Source organism: Triturus cristatus, chromosome 4_1 (genome assembly GCF_964204655.1).
Source record: "Triturus cristatus chromosome 4_1, aTriCri1.1, whole genome shotgun sequence".
Classification (NCBI taxonomy): Eukaryota; Metazoa; Chordata; class Amphibia; order Caudata; family Salamandridae; genus Triturus; species Triturus cristatus.
In genome coordinates this window covers 748,704,048-748,723,482 of record NC_140585.1, presented here as the reverse complement: position 1 = coordinate 748,723,482, position 19,435 = coordinate 748,704,048, and the positions used below count along the sequence as shown (strand labels likewise).

At 43.6% G+C, this 19,435-nt stretch overlaps 1 protein-coding gene across 1 annotated transcript in view; it reads right to left on the bottom strand.

Moving 5' to 3' along the window:
* Window positions 1-19,435, bottom strand: part of GNPTAB (N-acetylglucosamine-1-phosphate transferase subunits alpha and beta) — a 644,942-nt gene that overhangs the window by 449,855 nt on the left and 175,652 nt on the right. The gene's annotated exons all lie outside the window — the stretch shown is intronic.

Below are 19,435 nucleotides of genomic sequence, written 5' to 3'. Positions count from 1 at the left end.
GCAAGGGACAATAATTTACATCATGGGCTTAACAATCTCACCCCGTGTCTCACCAATGTCCTTGAATGGATGACTTCCTCTTGCCTAAAACTAAATGGAGCCAAAACAGACATCATGTTGTTGGGCTTTAAAGTTGCGATAAACCTTGATCCCTGGTGGCCTAGTTGTCTTGGAACCCCTCCTAAACCTAAGACCAAAATAAAAAGCTTAGGGGTTTGGATGGATGCCACTCTAAATTTCCATCATCAGGCCAACAAGGTAGCAGCAACCTGCTATGGTGTTATGAGATCGCTAAAAAAAGTCCTTGACCTTCTTCCCTTTGAAGCAAGACACATACTGGTCCAGTCATTAATTCTCTCAAGACTGGATTACGCTAATGCCATATATCTGGGGACATCAGCAGCCACTTTAAAAACTTTGCAAGCTGTTCAGAACTGCGCAGCACGTCTGCTTATGAAGATCCCCAAACGTTGTTCAGCAAAAATCTCAATTCAAACTCTTCATTGGCTCCCAATTCAGGAGAGGATCACATTTAAGGCTCTGTGCTTGGCACATAAGTCCATTCATAATATGGGCCCTTCTATTCTGAACCCTTGGTTTCAGCGCCATCAATCAATAAGATCTTAGATCCAATCATCGTAATCTTCTCGTGGTGCCCAGGGTGAGGCTCGCCCGGATGGGCGGCCGGCTACTCTCTGTACAAGCGGCTAACCTCTGGAATAAGCTCCCCGATAACATCAGGCAGGAATTAAATCTTACCATCTTCAGGAAGCAACTAAAGACTTTCTTGTTTAAGTAGGTCTATCAACATCCTCTAGGTCTCACAGCGCTGGGATGCCCAAGGGTAGCCATGCGCTATATAAGAAAGTATTCATTCATTCATTCATTCTCCTAACATGGAAAGGGAACACACTATCTGCCTTTCTCCCTCTTTCAAACGGACAGACCGACCAGTTTTTAGAAGGGATTAAATCAGGTTCCCCGTAGGAACCTTGCTCCCCAAAGGTGATGAGGTTAGGTTAGGAGATTATTGTCCCTCACTTTAAAGCAACGCTCAATTTGGCCATCATTTCTGGATGCTATCCACTTAATTGGAAAATAGCAGATATAAAGCCTATATTAAAAACGATAACCTGGATTCTACAGAATGTAAAGATTATCAACCCATTTCCTTACTTTCCTTTCCTACTAAGATCTTGGAGAAACATCTGAATGCACACATCAATATGTATCTGAAGCAACAGCAGCTACTGGATCGCTCCCAGTACAGTTTTAGAAGTTGCCATGGGACGAAAACTATATTAATAACTGCAGTAAATAATATTCGCACCTTGGTAGATGCGGAACAAACAGTGCTGCTGATTCTATTGGATTTGTCCTCAGCATTTTATACCATCTCTCCAAGCAAGCTCACCGGCTTCAGGAATTTGGGGTAACAGATTCTGCCCTAACTGACAAAATAAAAAAAGTCAAAATGGACCAATTCTATTTGGATCCTATCCTTAATTCTTGTGGAGTTCCACAGGGGTCCTCTTTGAGCCCCACCCTCTTTAATATATATCTCCCTATTGGCTAAACAGGTCAGAGCCTTTGGGTTGGAGATAATATCCTATGCAGATGACACACAATTAATCGTGTCTATTACCAAAGACAGACGTCACGGCTGCCAATTTTAACAACTGCATGAAGTCAGTGGCATTATGGATGGAAAACAACTATCTTCAATTAAACAGGGACAAAACGGAGGTTCTAATGTTTGTATATCAGCATCCCCCATGGACATATTCTTGGTGGCCTGAAATGCTGGAATCTTGTCCCTGCCCAGTTGATTCAGCAAGGAATCTTGGTGTCATATTTGACATCAACTTATCCTTTAATCTCCAGGTTAATAAGATTGTCTAATCTTGCTTTTGGGTCATAAGAACCCTTAGAAAGATATTTCTGTGTTTTTCATTGGACGCACGGAAGCAAGCTGCAGTAGCATTGATCCTATCCAGGATGGACTATTGTAATGCCATTTACTTCAATATAAATAAGGCTTCCATCAATAAACTACAACTAGTGCAGAATGCGACAGCAAGATTGGCCCTAGATATTCTTGAATATCATTCAATATCGGCTGCCATTAAGAAATGACACTGGCTCCCAGCAGAAAAAAGAATTCTGTTTAAAGCGCTGTGCATTGTGCACAAGGCATTACATAGTTCAGGACCAGGGACGGACTGGCCATAGCGGGCACCGGGCAATCCCCTGGTGCGCCGCACGGGTGGGGGCCGGTTTAGGGCTCCTGGGGGCCGTTTTTGTTACAGGGCTGTTTTTGCAGCATAGCTGCAAAATCGGCCCTGTAACAAAATCGGCCGAAAACCGGCCCTGGCAAAGAGCTCGGCTGCACCCCCAATCCCCCGGGGGGCCAGCCGAGCGCTTTGTCAGGGCCGATTTTGGTTCCCAGTCCGGCCCTGTTCAAGACCAGAGGGAATCACCCATATCTTTCAACGATATGTCCCCACTAAACAACTCCAGTCGGCTAACAAACACCGCTTGTTGTTCCCAGATACAGGAGGTCATGATGGGGAGAAAGGGCTTTTTTTAGTCGCAGCGGCTAAGCTTTGGAATACTCTTCCTCCATTTATCTCCTGCGTAGAACCACATCTTCCTTTTTTGAAAGGCCTTGAAGATCCGGCTTTCTGCCTTGTAAAAACTGACCTATGAAGACTCTCTGCTCCTATCAGATAGTGGAACTGTTTGCAGCGCCTTGACGCCTTCGGGTTTTTGTGTCACTTTATAAAATAGTCATTCATTCAACAACAGCACACAGCAAAAATATGAGACACCCTAAAGAACAATGACATCTAATTTTACTTGATCTCATTTAGAACTTAACCAGTTTGCACGTACTAATGCTTCCTTTTAGGGTTACAAATCAAACGTTTATGGTAGGAAGTGAAACATTATCCTAGATTACTCAGGGGGAGGAAACAAAGAGGAGAATTACATGTGCAAACTAAAACAGGAGTTGGAGGATGAGAGGTATATTGAGATGTACCTCGGTTTTCATCATACCATGTTAACTAGCTCGCTTCTATGTTATGCGTTGTTTACAGTTTTTTCCAAACAGGGTTGGTTAAATAGGGTTGGGAGACAGGGGACACAACAGTCTGAATCTTAATGGGTAGCTGCCATGATAGAGTAGAATGTTTTAAATGGTAGGCATAGACTCAAGTACATATTAACGGAGACAAACACAGGGTGGATATAAGTGGGGTGACGTTGAGTATTCATGTGGTAGATTAAATACCATAATGGCGAGGGTTCAATGTGAAGGGGCTCATCAGCCACAGGCACAATAAATTCAGAGAGCGCAACCATGCATTCTCAACCGAGAAGGAAGAGTTAGAAAACCCCATATTGGTAGAAAACATTAGGAAAGCGGTTCGGTTCGATTATGTCTTTATTTCGATTATCAAAATCATAAAAGACAAAAAAACATCAACAGTATACGCATCAAGGAAATTACATAATAACACATTAGCTAATATTCCCAAGACCAATAAAACAGTTAAAAGAACAAAGGAAAATGCATATGATATAACATTGTATTCAATTATCTAAAAAAACGATTCCTGTTATGTAAAAAGCTAAAAATCTCATAAAAGCAATCAAGGCCTTGAAAAAGAAAGCCCCAGTGCGAGGTGGGTACGCTGGAAACTTCTATATGACATCTATAAAACGAGTGGCGCTGAACTAACTGAACTCTTTAACCAATTTGTTTAGACTAAGGTGGTGACATCTTCCAAGAGGGAGGCTAAGAATTCAGTGATTCCAAAGCGTAGCTGAGAAACCTGCCCTTTTAAATGTGGATGTCAAGCTATATACCAAAATCTTGTCCTTTTGGATTGAAGGGCTTCTGCTTGTACTGACCTATGCTGCTTTAGAATTAGTGGCCAGTCTCTTAATAAAATTAGGTGCATGTTCTACTTACAGGAGAAGATACAAAAAAACACCTTCCAGCCCTGTTCGTGTTCCAAAACATGGAAAAGGCCTTAGACCGGGTTGACTGCAAGCGATTCTCTGGCGGGTGCAATGTGCACCCTCGTATTCAGTCATGGTGATAGCAAATTATTGTATGCCTACTGCAAGATCTCACTAAACAGATGCCTCTCACTTTCCTTTAGACTGTAGAGGGGCACCCCTCAGGGATGTCCTCAGAAACTTATATAGTTTGCTCTTAATATACAGTCATTAGCATGTCACATCTGCAATTCTACAGTAAAATAGAATATACCATTTGAAGTAAGGGAATATAAAATAGCTTTGTATGCAGATGATGTCCTCTTAACTCTGGGTGATATGGCCTACCCCCTTCCAGAGATCGTTAAGACACCGGCAAGGCTATGAAGAGATGACAGGCTATTAGAGAAAATGGGCAAGCCAGAGATCCTTCAGTTATCCCACTACCTGGAGGTGTAAGCAACTTTGAGCGATGTACACAAATGGACGGGTGAAATTCCACATAAAATATCTGGCCATTCAAAGGACAACTCAACCGATCTGTATAAAGCAAATTATGTGACCCTACTAGAGAAGATCAAAAGAGAGGCCTCAAGAATGGGAGTCATTGTTTGTGTCTTGAGTAAGTAGAATTAACTCAATAAAAATGAATATCCTGCTGAGTACTCTAAGCAGGCACAGGTTTTATACACTGCAGAAGATGATCACAAACTTTTTACGCCAAAGCTCCAAGTGTTGTGTAGTTCCCACTAATCCATAGGGTTTGCATGTTTGTTGGACAACAACAGGGAGGGAATGGTTTCTGGCAACCACTGAACCTGACAACCTTGAACCCTCAGGGATCGTGGTAACCGCTCAGAAGAACCTACCGCTCAGTCACTCGTGCTCTTTTGTTCTCTGAGAAATATACTGAGAATATACACTCGGACATTTTCAATATATTGATTGAACCAACGTTATTCTTGTATAAAATACATGGGCTGTGATAATCAGTAGACAGAAGCAGAGGAAAGTAATTAGAAGCACCAAAAGAGAAAACAGCAGATACAGTTCTACCATGGTGCTAAAACAGTGTATATAAGACAAGGTAGCAATCAGGCGTTCTCCTACTATGCAAATCCTACTCTGTGTGAACCTAGAGTGAATGTAGGTGTGAAGCGAAGAATCCCCAAGGGACTATTCAACCCCATTACCTGGCGGGAGAGAATGCAGGACCCCGTCTTGGTCATGGACTGGACACCCCTCATGGAGATGTCAGACTGCTGCGTGGTGAAGTCTCAGCATGCAGGGACCCTCGGTGTCAGCTGAAGTGCCTCCTCTGCTAATCCTATGAGATGTTGATTATTTACAATAAAAATAATCCTTGTGATGTACTTATGGATTAGCAATGTTATGGATATGTAAATAGCCCTGTCACCCATTGGATGCAGATAGAACAACATTTGGTCCTATATGAGTAAAGGCCTTGTACTTGGTGTTCGAGGCATTGTGATATGCTATGCAAAGCCAGATGTGGAAGAGAAGTAGTTTCAGAGAAACTAATCCCACATTGTCACGCACACGAATATGTGCATAAGATCATTGCAGAAATGTTACTGTGAAAAAAAGGACAATGTAAGAAATGAGCAGGTTCGCTACATGTGCCTAACCTGCCCACATAATACAAACCTGGACTTCTCTTGCAGGTGTTACAACAGACGTGCCTGGCAGGAGGACTAGTCCTAACCAATTCTTACCTGCACTATGCCACAATGCAATGGTGACTGGTGGCGAACTGGACCAAATCTCCAATGGAGAAACCATGCTGGACCATGCTATTGTTACCAGACCCCAATGTGAGTTAACATGGTTGCATGAGACTACCCACTCCTGTAGCTAAAACACTGTGGGACTGGGACACACTATCAAGGTGATTAGAGATCACAAACTGCCCAACTCCATACATGCCGATAAACTTCAACAACAATTTTACACCAGCATTACGATAAGGCCCCTTTAATAAAGGGGGGGAGAGAAGAATACGGACAGACGTATTCAAACCGGAAGTCATAAAATACTTCTTACAGAGTAAACTGGACATCCGCTTAGATGAAATTTAAAGACTTGAATACGCCTAGTTTATACACTGAGTACTCCATCTCAGATGGCAGAAGCTACCACTAGAGATAAATACCCATTGTATCTTTGCTAACAAGAGAAGTTAGAGTTCCGAGAAACATATCAGACGAGGCCAAAACACAGCTATGGAATCAATATGGAATTAAATAATCTTTTAGACTGCAAAAGAGTTTGATGAATCAGGGAAGCAGAAGGGAATATATAAAGAAAGCTTTCTGACTTCCTACGGCATAGCCCGACACTGCATCAATTCAGGAAAGACCTCAAGACCTGGCTCTTCGAAGTACCCCAACAGAGTTGCAAACATCCTGCCCCCCCCCCCCCCCCCAGCGCCTTGAGACCCTAACGGGTGAGTAGCGTGCATCACAAACCTCTGATTGGTTGATTGACTAGTAATGGACGAGAACGTTTTCCAATAACCTTTTCCAATGAAAACTGTAGACTTTGAGCATTGCGCTCTTTTGCATAATAAAGATTCATTTACGCACATTCCCAGTTTCTCAATTCAGCACAAGTAATCATACAGCTAGTGTTCCACTCTTGCGCAGAACGATTCAGCATGCTAGAAATGCCTGCTCGCAGATTTCTCTTCTAGATGGACAGTTACAAATTTAAAATAATAGATTGATAAAGGCTCATTCTGTTTGTTTAGGTAAAACATTGCAGCAGCAGGGTCTCTGAGGACTTGACAAACTTTACTTAAGAATACAGGAAGAAAGGACATGGAAAATGGCCTTTTATTCTCGGTGACTGGTGTGCAGATCTCTATCCCGGACACTGCATAACCCTTTGGTTGAATGGCTTTTCTAGTAAACTGCCCAGCTGAACTGAGAGGAATCCATGGTCATTGTCATGCAAGTAGTTGAAGTCTAAAATGAGCACCGTTTAACGGGTAGGGCTAAAGTCAACTAATGGAGACAATTCATCAATTGGTTAGTAACAGCAATTTACTTGGACCACGGTTCTACAGACTGTGTCCTGTTCTATACTACATGGTGGTACAAAACCAGCTTCTGAAACTGCACCAAGGAGGATGCTTAAATGCAAAAAGTCCCCAGACCCAGAAGCATCTAAAAACAATATGCTGACGTTACAGGATGATTGGAGAAAAGGTACCATTTCCTGAGGCAGGGCCTTAATTCTATATTTAGGTGCAAATTTGAAACGGACAGGGAGTTCATCAATGCTCCCACACCCTGAAGTATCTGGGATAGATGAGATGATTTCTGGTTTCAATGCAGCATTTCAGACTACACAAGGGCTCACATGACAAGTACTTGGAGAATGTCACTTTGAGACCCTTTGTTTAAGTAGGAGGAGCAGATGTACCACCTGTAAGACATTGGGTTGCTAGTTGAATGGGGTGTGAGCCCTGTTAAAGCAGCAACCACAATCCTTTTCCTGGCAAGGCACAAGCAACCCCCAACTTCACCTGTGCTCAGCCCCCTGGTAGCTTGGCACAGCGCAGTCAGGTTTAACTTCGAGGTAATGTGAAAAGTATTTGTGCAACACTTCAAACAGTAAAACAGTGAAAACACCAAACAAAAAGATCCCACATCAGATTAGGATAATAGAGCAGAAACAAGATCAAAACAACAAAAATCCAATCAGTACCAAAAGTTCAGGCTGACCGCGGTGGAGCGCAAGTCAGATATAGTTCCAGATTAGTTCTGCTGAAGTTTTACCTTCTCAAGTTTTGTGCCAAGAGGCCCGTTCGCATTTGAGAGGACCTCAAGGATCAAGAAGAGCATCAAGGGAGGCTGTCGGCTTGGAGCGTAGAACACGCTGGGCGGGCTGGAGTTTCGCATTGGCGATCTCTCGCAAGTTGTCGATGCTGAGTGTAAAAAGATGGACTGGCAGAGCTCTGCGATGATTTTCAGTGTGAGCGGCGTGATCGCAGTGCTAACGGGCCTGTTCCCAGTCACAAACAGCCCAAAAGCTTGCTTTACACTCTGAGTCACACCAGGGGTCCAGGAACCTGAAGGGCACCACTTGGGGGTGAGGAACTCACTGCAGCAGGATCAAGGAGATGGCTGGGGAGCTTTTTATGCCTCTGAGGTTCAGATCAGGAGGCCAGCAGACTAGCCTTTGCAGTCACTCCGGGGTCCTGGGTTCAAGATGAAGTTGAAGATCCAGTCCCCAGGCAAGATTGCAGAAGGTCAGCACAGCAGTGCAGCAGTTCTTTTAGAGCAGCAGCCCAGCAGAGGGGCAGTCCTTGAAGCAGCACAGCAGTCCTTCTTCCTGGCACAGTATCCACATGTTCAGAAGTGTACTGAAGAGTTGGCATCTGAGTTCCAGTATTTATACACAGTTGTGCCTTTGAAGGGGAGGGAAGCTGCCAGAGACATGTGTTTGAAGTGCACAGATGCCCAGCCTTCCTGGCCCTGGCTCTAGACTAACTTCATGTATGCAGCCCTTTGTGGAGAGACAGGACACAGCCTATTCAAGTGTAAGTGGGGCTGGGACCAAATCATCCCACCCATCCTGCCAGTGATGGCCCATCCAGTCACACTTAAGCTATCCATTGTGTGTGGCTGTCAAAACTATACGCGCAGAGGGTGCGATGAACGGCATAATGCCATTCATCGCATCCTCTGCGTCGTATAGATTTCGCAGTAGGAACTATTTTTTTTTTAACTTTGTTTTTATTGTTTTAGTTAACAAATAACATCTTTACATCCATATATCAAATCACGCATAATTCCCAAATCCGTCAAGCTCCCCAACAGCCTAGCTAGTAGTGCCTTCTTCGCAGTAGGAACTATATCACCTTTTTTCTCTGATCGTGAGTGAACTGCAGGACTTTTGTGATTTCTGTTGAGTTACTAACATATGGATGACGTATGTACAATAGATATATACCCAAGAATAGAAGCTTGATTTGATGCCATTGGATACATTTATATTTTACCTTGATGTGACTTCACTTTTGGTGTGGAAATCGAAAATGATTGCTGTTAGTATGAGCCGAAGCCATCTTGTTTGCAGCATCCATTTTGTTAGCCTTGTGATTCTCCCGTCTTCAATGTTGCCTGCTTTTCTATTCTGTTTGAGTCATCAACCTTAGTTAACTCCTTCTGTACTGAGCCAGAGCAATGTATGAGCTCATATAGGCCTGTAGCTGCTAGAATGCACCTGTTTGAGAATGTAACTGTCCATCATATCCTACTGATGTAAGTAGTTCTGTTTCCCCTCCCACTTTGCTGACTAAGTGATATCCATCTGCCCATGTTAGTCGACAGCTATTCCTGTGTAGGCCTGTACCTCCTATTTGTAACTACATGCTTACTCTGCAACAAACTGTATAAAAGGCCCATGGTTTCTGGAATACATGTACTACCTCCTACAGCGCCTGAGGGTGTTGTACTCATGAGTGATTAATTAACTTGTTATTTTGAATTACAGCTTCAGTGCCAATCTCTTCTTTGTTAGTCTAAGGACCCGTGGACAAACTTAAGGGTGAACCCTGCACCGGTGTGCCCCTGAAAAGGCACATTTCCACATCGGGACTACACAGATATCATATATTGGTCGTCACAATACTCAATCCTCACTTTACTTCTAAGCCCGATGAAGTTCCTTTGGCATCAAGGAACTAAACGTGTTGGCTGTGTGCCAGTTTTAAATGACACTTTTGAATAAAGAAGATTGATGGATTACACCTGTCTTTTTGAATGACTTCCTTCTGAGTGCACCTTCCTTATCCATCAACTCCATTTTTATCATCTGGGAGAAAGGGCCTTGCAGTAGTAAATAACAAATTGAAGAGTTTTTCACTACCGGGACATGTAAAACTTAAAAATACATGTTCTATTTTTTAAATGCATTGCATCCTTCTCTCTGGGCAGTCCAGGGCCTACCAAAGGGGTGACTTGTATGTATCTTTGATCTTTGAAATTCACAATTATGCAATCGCCCCTGATGTTCTTCTCACCCCGACCTACCCAAGATACTCTACGAACCATCAGAATTTCCCCGTTCAAATTTGAGGGCAAAGGCCTATTAGTATTCAGCCAATGTATTGTCTTATACTTCAGAGACAAATAGGGTTCAACTCTGTCTTGTGGGAGTTCGGGTACTCCTGTTAAAACCTCGACATATGGACTACATTCTGGTGGTAAATAAAGTCTTGGGAGAATCTTAGAGGTAGGAGGGGGGTTAGATCCGGAGTTGGTCAGGGGAGGGGGGAAGATTTGGGGTGAAGGACCCGCTAGGCTACCTATTTCACAGGGTGCACTGACCTTTCGTGGTATAGCAGAGCGAACATGCCTACGGTCCTTATTGCAGATTAGTTCCCCTCCAGGTTGGGCTGAGTTAGAAGCGGAAGAATGGGCAGCCACCTGTTCAGTAAGCGAAATACAGGGTAAAAGTGTCGATTGGTGGCAAGATGGATTCAGAGCTGGATGTACTGGATGTACTGGTGCCGCTGTGTTTGGTTTGATAATAATGCTAGTTTCCCTTCCAGGGCAGCAAGGCGCTCGACTAAGGGAGACAGCCTTCCATCGATTAGTGCAGCCATTCTATCCCAAAAGCCACTGGGACTCAATCCCTCCAAAGCTTCCAAACACGGAGCAGTGGATGTTGGGGGTGCGACAGAATATTGAGTCGGGGTATTAACTGAGTCATTTTCTATCAAGAATGTATCATTATCTTGGTTGGGGACAAGCATCTTTTTTTGTTTCTTTTTAATAGGACATCTCGCAGGAGCCCCTTCACGTTTTTTCCCTTTTGTAACTGGGAGGTTCACCCTGGAACATTTACTTCTGACAGACCGATCCGTCATAGATCTTGTTGTGGCACAAGTAAATATAGGAGCTGGGAAAGAGTGATCAGCCTGTTTGTGCCCAATAACAGTTGGATTAGATTGGGTAGAAACAACCAGAGGGGAAGAATCATCTAGCAGAGCCTCAACTGAAGAGCCACCTAGTGTGGGAGGTACAGAGTTATCGGGGGAGGGGATGGTCATAATAGCTCCCAAAGAAGATCGCTTCCCTAGCGACGGATCTAGGGATAGTCTACGTTCTGTGGCAGCCATCTCATAGGCAAGGACATTGCTAGACCGTGTTATAAAATTATCGAGAGTCCCTACGACATTACAACCCTTAGGGGCTAGCCTCAATAGTCCAGTAGCCATTGCTTATTAGCTTTAACAGAGCACACTAGCCGAGGGGTGTATCCAGCCCAGCCTTGTATGTATTAAAAAGGAAGGTTTGGGCCTTGCAAAAGGTTTACTTTGCCAGGTCAAAATGGAAGTTTAAAACTGCACACAAATGCTCTGCAATGGCAGACCTGAGACATGCTGAAAGTCCTATTTAGGTGGGTGGCACAACTAGTGCTACAGGCACACTAGTAACATTTAATTGACAGGCTCTGGGCGCATGTAGAGCTATTTTTCTAGGCACTTTTAAGTAAATTAGCTATGCCAATTGAGTATAAGACAATGTTACCATGTTTTATAGAAAGAGCACAGGCACTTTAGCACTGCTAACCAGAGAGTCCAGAGGCCAACAAACAATAAATTCAGCAGAAAATAGGAGTGAAGGCAAGCATTTTGGGGGTGACCCTGTACAAAAGGCCAAGTCCAACACCATCTAAAGGCAAAGATGAGTCACCGCCTCTGAGAAGACCTTGGTGAACACTCTGGGAGCAGAGTTCAAGAAAAAGGATAGAGATCTGCAGAAATAATTAGGATGTACTATGGTGAATTGAAGTAGTATGCATCTTGGATCCGTACAAATGTTTTTCAGCTCTCTATCAGCATGGCTCCCAAGATATGTTCCAGTATACCCACATGGAAGAATTCCATAATGAAAATGCTTTTCAGGTCATAAAGATCTAATATCAGGCTGCCGCCCCTGGTAATGTTAAGCACAACAGAGGACCCTGAGTGATACCCTAGGTGATGAAGGAGATGCATGAGCAAGGTCAGCCTGACGTCTTGGAGGAATATTGGATTGAAGTAGTAAGGGCGTTTTATTTGGGTTTGGACTGAAACTTGCACTTCCCACTTTATGTCTGGAATTTAATTTAGAAAGGGGTCTAAAAGCTTTAAAGAAACGGCTGCTCAGAAGGATATTACCATTATTACAACTGCCTCATCACACAGAACAGGCCACAGTCTTAAACGTTAGAGACTGGATGACAGCAACTTTTTTCATGCTGGAGCCCGAAAAAACACAATTTTTAAAATTACAGATTTCAAAACCGAACAGAAAGACTCAGTCTCAACATGACAAACTTTCCCCATATGCCCCCAGCCCTCAAAAGATTACAATGGCTTCTAATAGCATGGAGTACTACGTTCTGAATCATCTTCAAAATCTGAAAATGGAGAAGTGTAAGGTATTTGGTCTAAAATATCTTGAGACATTGTTTGAGCCAGACTCATATTTGCAAGTTGAAATTCAGCAATGCAAAACTTCTTGTTCAAGCCACATAATTTAATTGAAAGTTCTATGATACTCTATACCAAAAATACTGAAAGCAAGCTTCTTCAGAGAAGCTTTCCCAACCATCAATGAAATCGCTGGGACCAATACTCCATTCCTCCTATAATAAAGGGCAAAGTCCTGCTGTATGCAGCTCAACGCATGCCAAAGCTGTAAGTCAAAATGACTGTCTTCTTCCAGACAGAACATCAATTTTTAATAGTGTTATGCTATAGTACTCTTTCACATGCCAACTCTTAATGTAATTATTTATTTGATATGACAAGTCAACAATATCTATTTCGCACATTTACAGCACCCAGTCACTCGCTCCTCCCAGGCAATCAACCCAGGACTTTTTTACTATACCCGGTGAGGTAGTTGTGGTCCAAGACCTCCCGTGTCCCAACCCTGCATGGACCCAACTCAAAGCTTCTTCTCTTGACTATCCATTTAAGTGGGTAGCTCCCCACTGAGCAGACGCGCAACATCAAACTCCACCCAGCATCTAGGCTGTAGCATCTTCTCCACGAACAAAGCACTCCTCTTTGCCGTATTCAGGCAGTACCCAGACCCTTCTATTGTTATTTGCCAGCAACAGTGCCAACAAGAAACTCTGTGGGGCTGCAGAGGAGGCCCTTAAGGTACAGGGTATTGGCCGTTCGTCTCAGATGCCAGTTCCAGGAAAAGAATCATTTACATGTGCAGCAGGTAGAATTCTCGGATTACAGCAGTACACCAGGATCATTATAAGATATTTGGAACATAGGAATTTACATGCAGACTGTCATCTTGCCGGCCATGCTCTCATTATTTAACCTACTTTGACAGTGATGGAGGAGACAGATCATTTCCTTAACCAAGGGCTTCAGTGGGATTGAAAATTGAGTGGGTTGACCAACTTTTCTAACTAAGAAAATTTTCTTTAATAAGGATGCAATGAATTTTATACGTAGTCTTGAAAATGAAACAGCGTGCCGAGCTGTTGCAGGTAATATTATGTAGGCTGTAAAAAGAAGGAAATCCCTTGTACATTTGGATGAATTGGTTTATGAAGAAGATTGAAAGATGGTTTTAGAATGAGAAGTCTTTTTCACTTTGAGATAGTAGGAGGATTTTTAACGATTGATTTTATTCTATGGTGCTTTTTTATGTACTTTTATGGATGTACAAAAAGATTCCGAATAAAGGTATTTTGAATTTGAATGAGTGGTTTTCTTTAAATGGAAAAGGCTACTTACGCTGTATGCATTTGATCATATTGTGTAGTAGTGTTGTAGATTCACATGCTTATCATACTCTTGCCATCTATTGTTGGGCTCGGATGTTTGCAAGAAGTTTTCTTCAAATAAGTTTGAGACACAGGATGTGCTGGTGCTTCTCCTGGTGTACACTTTATATGGCAAAAACCAAAGGAAACCGGTCCTAGGAAGCTTGTTTCCGGTCCAGGGAAGACATGGCTTGTCAGTTCGGGCTGGACTGTTCCCATGAGGCACAGGGTCAGACTGATTTGCATATGGCCATTTCTGAACTGGGGTGGCAGAGTGGGCTAAAGAACGGTGATGGATTAAACCCAGATCAGTTGACTGGGGGTGAGTGCTTGCAATGTTCAACACTCCGTCCATCATTTCCTTTGGTTTTTGATTTGTTTGCCATAAGTTGGCAGGGTATGCTCAGACGTGAGTCCCTTGCTCACTTTGCCACTGGATTCAAGCAAGCCTGGCTGAAGACGGCTGAAATGCCAGAAACCGGTCCTAGGAAGCTTGTTTCCGGTCCAGGGAAGACATGGCTTGTCAGTTCGGGCTGGACTGTTCCCATGAGGCACAGGTTCAGACTGATTTGCATATGGCCATTTCTGAACTGGGGTGGCAGAGTGGGCTAAAGAACGGTGATGGATTAAACCCAGATCAGTTGACTGGGGGTGAGTGCTTGCAATGTTCAACACTCCGTCCATCATTTCCTTTGGTTTTTGATTTGTTTGCCATAAGTTGGCAGGGTATGCTCAGACGTGAGTCCCTTGCTCACTTTGCCACTGGATTCAAGCAAGCCTGGCTGAAGACGGCTGAAATGCCAGAAACCGGTCCTAGGAAGCTTGTTTCCGGTCCAGGGAAGACATGGCTTGTCAGTTCGGGCTGGACTGTTCCCATGAGGCACAGGGTCAGACTGATTTGCATATGGCCATTTCTGAACTGGGGTGGCAGAGTGGGCTAAAGAACGGTGATGGATTAAACCCAGATCAGTTGACTGGGGGTGAGTGCTTGCAATGTTCAACACTCCGTCCATCATTTCCTTTGGTTTTTGATTTGTTTGCCATAAGTTGGCAGGGTATGCTCAGACGTGGGTCCCTTGCTCACTTTGCCACTGGATTCAAGCAAGCCTGGCTGAAGACGGCTGAAATGCCAGAAACCGGTCCTAGGAAGCTTGTTTCCGGTCCAGGGAAGACATGGCTTGTCAGTTCGGGCTGGACTGTTCCCATGAGGCACAGGGTCAGACTGATTTGCATATGGCCATTTCTGAACTGGGGTGGCAGAGTGGGCTAAAGAATGGTGATGGATTAAACCCAGATCAGTTGACTGGGGGTGAGTGCTTGCAATGTTCAACACTCCGTCCATCATTTCCTTTGGTACACTTTATATGGGCACCGACTCCCTGTTGGATTGATTTCTGCACAGCGGTTGAGAAGATGAATCAAGAGTGAATGTAAAGTATGGCGCAAGAGCGCAATGTAGAATACGTGTAGTAAGTGTTAGATGATCTGCAAAAGGAACGGTCTTCCAGGAAGTAAGGTGGACACATATGAATCCATGCTAAGAGCAGAAACTTACAAAGTAGTAATATCCGTTCACAGCATGTATAGCTGTACATACACATGCTTAGCATAGACTGTATAACAGTACCCTCAAAGCAGGGGTGGGTAGGGTGAGGATGATGCAAACGTCTGGATTAATGTCCTTAACACACCAAGGCCAACTAGAGCTTGCTGACAGACCAAAATGACCACACTATATGATTATTAAAAGTTTGTGGGGTTAAGGAGATGTTGCCTCAGAAGGCGACAATCGCCTCCTTCTTGTGAGTAGAGTGTGACCTGAGACTGGTGTGGAGAATGCTTTTCACAATCACCTGGCTATGCCAACCTTTGAGATAGGCCGCCCTTTGTGAGGTTAAGCAAAGAAATCAAAGAGCGTGTTTGATTTATGGAATGATTTGGTCCTATGGAAATAGTGCATGAGGGACCTCAAAACATCTAACCTTTGAAGTCCTCTTTCTGCCACAGAGTCCGGCTGCTGGAAGAAGACCGGGAGCTCAAGGGTTTATGGTGGAAGGGTGACACCACCTTTGGAAGAAACTTGGAGTTAGTTCTAAGAACCTCTATCATGAGAGCTTGCAGCTGGCTGATGCACCTTAGGGAAGTGATAGCCACAGGGAAGGCCACCTTCCAGGAAAGGAACGGCAGAGGACATGAGTACATAGGCTCACATTGTGACCCCATAAATCTGGAAAGAACTACATTGAGCAGGAGATATTCTGGAGAGTATGACCCTAGAGGCCCTCCATAATTGTCTTAACCACTGGTATCCTGAACAGGGGCATGTGTTTTTAGTTCGGCATGTAAGCAACAACTGCTGTTAAATGTAGGCGAATGGAGGTGCAGGCAAGGCCTGCTTTCTGCAGGGGCAAAACATAGGCAAGAATCTATTTCACTATGAATTTGAAAGGATGGAATTTGTTGGAATTGCTGTAACGAACAAGCATCTTTTATTTTGCTCCATAACAGGCTTGAATTGCGGGCCGTCAGGCCCTCTTCAAGATGCACATGCATTCTTGAGGGAGGCATAGTTACCTGAACTCTAGGATCTCAGTTGCCAAATCACAAGAATGAGTTGCCTGGGATTCGGGTGCCTGCCCTGATGCTGTCTCTGCATGAGAAGTTCTGGTCTAAATGGAGGCTTCTCATTGGCTGACTGATCATTCCAAGAGAGTGCAAAACCAAGTTTATTTGGCTTAGGTTGGTGCCACTAAGATGAGAGTTAGCAATATTTGCCGGAGCTTCCCGACTGCAAATAGTTCATCCATACTGCATTGCCCATGAACTGTGGGTGTGTGTATGTGATGGCAACACTTAGGCATTTTGCTTTTTCTGGTGTGGCGAGCAGGTCTATCCACAGGGTGCCCTAGAACTCAAAGAGTGTGCGAAGGACCTTGGATTGGAATTCACAGCCGTGGGCTTGTTGAGGCATCCTGCTAAGCAGGTCTGCAAATTTGTTGGCTAGTACCTGTAAAAGCTCTGCCAGAAGGTGAATGTTGTAGCAGAGCACCCAGTGCCAGATGCTCTGTGCTAGACGAAAGCGGAGGGGAGGGAGTGTGTGCGGTCCTGTTTTTAGACGCAGTACATGGCTGTCATGTCGTCTGTTATAAGAAAGAAGGAGCTGTAATAAACTTTGGGAGCTAACTGAACAGTGAGCAGTTCCAACCAATTGATGTGGCTTATCCTGGTAGTGGGAGGGCCACAGTTCTTATACTGTGTACTGTGTAAGATGCACACTGCAGACCATGAGAGAGGTATCTGTGATAACGGTCACATGCTGGACTGAGTCTGCGAAAGACCTGCCTTGCAGAAGGTTGGTGGTCGACCACCATTGCCGAGAGTGGTGCTCTTTGGCCTGAATCAACCATCTTGCCACTGACCTTGATTGACCGAACTTTGGACTGTCAGACACTTCTGAAGTGGGATCATTTGTAACCTTGCATGGGGGATACTGCTTATGACTTCACAAATAACATCACATATGATGTTTTATGACATAACATCGCTGATGACATTTGAAATTACATCATTAATGACATCACTGTGTGTTGTTTTTAGTTTTAATGGCATTTTTAACTGACATTTTCCATTACCTATAATATCAATTTAACCTTGGGGTTTTTCAGTGAAAATGTTAAAGTCACATTGTAGTTAGTAGAAAATATCAGGTAAAATGTAACATTAGAAACTCAAAAACCACTGAAATTCACCAGTTCCAGTTCTCAATTAACTAGAACTCGGACCCTAAAGTAACAATAACTTGTGCCCCTCCCATGCACATTGTTGTTATCAATGAGGATTTTCCTGATGAGATTAAGGATGTAGTCACTGAACATGTGAATTTCTAATATTTGTTTTTTACCATACCCAACAATGTCACTTTAACCTTTGTTTTTTTTCCAGCAAATTTGTACTACTTTTTTTTCTTCAATATAAGCCTAAGTCCAAATATAAAAGCACCATTAAAAAGCTAAACGCCTCAGGGGAGGGGTCCATGGGGCCTTCAAATGGATGAGGCTTGGGGAGAGGGGGCGCATGCCTCCTCCCCAAAATAAAAAAAACGCGCCGACCCCTGGGCCTTGACCCACCCTGGTGGGCTTTTATTTGAAAAGGGCGAGAGCCCAACCTTTTCTAAAAAAATGTTTTGTAATTTCACCACGGATCCATGGTACCGTTTAAAAATATATTCATCTTATTTCCTGGGAGAATGGAAGGCTCTTTCCCAATCGGACTGCCCCCGTTGAGGAGACCTTTTTGACAGGTTTTGAGTGATTCGTCAAAGGACACCAAAGTTATTAGCAAACCAAAAAATCTATTTCCCATGGAATGAATATATATATATATATATATATATATATATATATATATATATATATATATATCAAAATCAAAAACGGACTCACTGACCGTGATCAAGGCTGATGTAAGCTTTACCCCGGAGTGCTGCGTCCTTTGTAAAAATATATATAGTAGGTAGTTATAGTTAGAACCTAGTTTACATACGAAAAACATTTTTTGATTTGCTAATAACTTTGGCGTCATTTGACGAATGCTCGCCCAAAAATAGGTCTATCCAGGTCAGCTCCTATCCTGAAAGTTTGGGGGGTGATTCGTCAAGAGGGGGCTGAGAAAAAAGGGGTGTCCCAAAAAAGTGTTTTCTCCATGTTAATTTCCATAGGAAATTTTATTACAGGCTACAGCCCGAACTGCTGAATGGGTGCCCACCCCCGGGACACTGCTGTTTGCAATGACAGGGCGAGAGCCGTGCGGCTCCCGCCCTGTCTTTGCAAACTCCACTTTGCTTCATTGTAGCGAGAGCAGGGAAATCTGCTCTCACTACAGTGAAGCAAAGCAGATTGCTTTTACACACGGGAAGCTGCATGTCAGCAGCTCCCCATGTGGAAAAGCAATGCCGGCTCCCGCAGAACGCAGCGAGCCGGCGGGACGGTGGGGGTATTGGGGCATTTGTCCCTCATGTCCCCATGAGGGACAAACGCTGGTGTTCGTATTGCTGGCAGTCATTCAATATGCAGAAGGGCGTAAGCCCGAAACGCGTCAGGCTCTGCTGGCGCTAGGTGCACTGGTATCTTCCCCTACCTGGAGCGAGCCAACAGGGAGTGTGCCCCGCCCTTGGGTACCTGTGGAACTGTATAGATATATATATATTTTATATTACACACAAATTTTGTTGAAGATACCTCCACATGAACAGATAGATCAGCGAATACACCATTACAAGTAAAGAGTGCACAAAATGTAAAACCCTGAAGCATTCATTTTAAAAAGATGAAGCAAATTCAATGGAACTACTGCCATAGCAATAAAATAAAAAAAATGCTTATTATCATGCCAAAGCTCCTATTCAGCGTAAGAAACATGAAAACATATATCACTGATCACATTTTGCTTCTTAAGTGGAGAAGATGAACCGCTTCTTTCCCATTTTGATAAGGGATCGGATCTGAAGGAGGCTAGGTTCCATTAGGAATACAAACTTCAGCATAAAAAAGCACTTATTCTAGAATTTCGTTTTTATGTCAGTTGAAAGTTTTTTTTAATGTTTAGACACTGG